The following is a 3,333-nucleotide window of genomic DNA, read 5'->3' as shown; positions in this document are numbered from 1 at the left end:
GCTACCAGAGCTCCTTATTGAATGATGTAGAGAGCATCAAAAGAGGTGGGTGTATATACAGAATCATTGTATCACAAAGAAATGGGCAATATTCCACCATCTCAAGAGGCAGCATATGATAAAGAGCCAAGATCCTTAAGGTACCAGGAATTGATGGGAATCATATTGAAATCTTTCAACTAACTGATGCAGCACAGGAAGCACTCAACTCATCTGTCAAATTTGGAAGCTACCTGACAAACTGATTAGAAGAAAAACATATTTGTTTCAATTCCAAAGAGAGATGAATCAATGAATGCAGAAATAATTGAACAATATCATTAATATAATAGTCCAGTAAAATTTAGCTGAAGATAATTTAAAAATGGCTGCAACTGTACATTGACAGAGAACTGCCAGGCATTCAAGCTAGATTCAGAAGAGGATTTGGAACTAGGGATATCATTGCTTACGTCCGATGGATCTTAGCTGAAAGCAGAGAGTACAAGAAATATGTATACTTGTGATTTATTCACTATGCAAAAACTTTTGACTGTGTGGATCATGACAAACTATGAATAACCTTGCAGAACATTTAATTGTGCTCATGAGGAATCTGTACGTAAACCAAGAGTCAATTGTTAGAACAGAACAAGAGGAAACTGAATGGTTTAAAATAATGGAAGATGTGTGCTAGGGTTGTATTCTTTCACTATACCTATTCAATCCGTATGCTGAGCAAATAATTTGAGAAACTAGATTATATTAAGAAGAATGTGGTATCAGGATTGCAGGAAAACTCATTAACAACCTGCGATATAGCAGATGATACAATTTCATTGGCTGAAAGCAAAGAGGACTTAAAATACTTACTGATGAATATTAAAGACCACAGGCATCAGTATGGGTTGGACCTCAGTGTAAATAAAACAAAAATCCTCATAATTGGACCAATAAATAACATCCCATTAAATGGAGAAAAGACTGAAGTTGTCAGAAACTCCATTTTGCTTGGCTCCATAATCAACACTCATGCAAGCGTAAGCCAAGAAGTCAAAAAATGTATTGCATTGGGCAAATCTGCTGCACAAGACCTCTTTAAAGCATTCAAGAGCAAGCATAACAGTTTGAGGACTAAGGTGCACATGACAGGACTGATAGTATTTTAGTAGCTGCATATGCATGTGAAAGTTGGACACTGAATAAGGAAGATTGACGAAGAATTGATGCATTTGAGTTATGATGTTGAAAAGAATATTGAAGGTACCATGGACTGCCAGAAGAACAAACAAGACTGTGTTAAAAGAAGCACTTCTGGTGTGTTCCTTAAAAACCAGGATGTTGAGACTTTGTTTCTTATACTTCAGACACCTTATAAGGAGGGACCAATCCCTAGAGAAGGATATCATGCTTGGTACAGTGAAGCGTCCGGGAAAAAGTTAAAGACCCCCAATGTGATGGATTGGCACAGTGGCAGCAACAATACGCTTAAGCGTAACAACAATTGTGAAGGTGACAAAGGACTGGGCAGTGTTATGTTCTGTTGTACATAGGGTCTCTATGAGTCAGAACTGTCTCAATGGCACCTAACAACAACAGTAAATCTTTATGAGAGCAGAAGACCTCATCTTTCTCCCTAGGGATGTCTGATGGACTTGAACTGCTGACTTTGTGGTTCCTAGTCCAATGTTAATCCTATAGAGACATTGGCTTCCCAGAAAATGTATACAGGGTGGCTATGAGTTGGTGCAGGAGTCCTGTTGTGGCGCTGAGGGCTAATGCGTCAGACTGCAAAGTCCTTTGAATTGCAAGGTTGGTGGTTCAAGCTCACCAGCTGCTCCTTGGAAATCCTATACAGGGTCCCTATGGACTCGATGAAGAATTGACTCGATGGCACTTAGCAACAACAACAACATGAATTGGTGCAGAATTCACGGCACTTAACAGCAACAGCAAGGGATGGAATACTGGATGGGCATCTGTTCCCAGCTACCATTTTCCATTAACTCTGACTCACAGTGACCCCATGTGTGTCAGAGTAGAACTGTGCTCCATAGCATTTTCAATGGCTGATTTTTTGGATGCAGATTGCCAGGGCTTCCTTTCAAGTTGCCTCTGGGTAGACTTGAACCTCTGATCTTTCTGATAGCAGTGAGTGCATTAACTGTTTGCACCACCCAGGAACCACAAAGAAAACATGTGAATAAATCTAATGGTTGGAGGTTAATGGGGAAGGGAGAGGACCATTGTAAAGATCAAGAGGAAGAAGATGATGGACTTCCAGAGCCTGAAGGATGATTCAGACTCTTAGAACTTCTGAGTGGGGAGCCTGGGAGAGAAGGAGTGTGATGAAGATGAGGCAAGCGAAGGTTTAGGGCATAGGCTATTAAATTGATCACACAATCCCAAGATTATATTTTTACAGTTAGCACCTGGTACCTATCTTACCTCACCTTTGTCCCAGTGCCAGGGACACAGAGAGAATCTGAGGTAGCACAGATGGTGCCAGAGGGATCGATACAGAAGTGTGACCTTTGTCAACTCATGCAGGACGTGCAGAGGAGTCATGGAACGACAACTTCTCAGTTCTTGACCTCCATCTCACCACTCTGACTCACCCCAGCCGCACTAAGCTCTACTTCCCTCCCGTGTGAGCATGGGCACATGGCGCTTTTCTGGTCACCACTTATGGTCCCTGTGTCAGTGAGAGAAGGAACTGATGCAGTCCACGTCTCAGTTGTGTGTGCATGACCACTCTCCACAGCTCACCTTTTCACTCAGCTCCGTGAGATGGGTGGGCCTGGGAATGTTGACTCTACTGCAACGCAGAAATGGAAAGGCTAAGCAACTTGCAAATGCTTGTCATTTGGATGAAGTCCAGTCCACTGCTTCTGCAGTGTATGCTTTTTGTCTTGTAATTAGAGATCTTTGCAAACGTAAGGTCAACACAGATGTTAGTTGATAGAATTCACCACTGAAACCATCTGGACCTTGATCTTGTTTCATGGAAATATGCTTGTATCTATAAATTAAATTTATTTACTAAGAGTTGTTGTTGTTGTTGTTAAGTGTCGTCAAGTCAATTCCAACTCATAGTGACCCTGTACAGGGTTTCCGAGGAGTGGCTGGTGAGCTTGAACCACTGACCTTGAGGTTCAAACTGACTTTGCATTCCAGCACATTAACCCTCAGCACCACACCAGTAGTGATGTGGTATTTATTCTCCTTATTACTTCTTCAGGAGCCATGGTGGGACAGTTGGCTAAGCATTGGGCTGCAGTGTTTGGCAGTTCAAACCCACCAGTTGCTTGGCAGGCAGGAGCAAGAAGAGGCAAATTTCTAGCCTCAGAAACC

Source organism: Chrysochloris asiatica, unplaced genomic scaffold, assembly GCF_000296735.1.
Source record: "Chrysochloris asiatica unplaced genomic scaffold, ChrAsi1.0 scaffold00011, whole genome shotgun sequence".
Classification (NCBI taxonomy): Eukaryota; Metazoa; Chordata; class Mammalia; order Afrosoricida; family Chrysochloridae; genus Chrysochloris; species Chrysochloris asiatica.
This window is presented reverse-complemented; position numbering follows the sequence as displayed.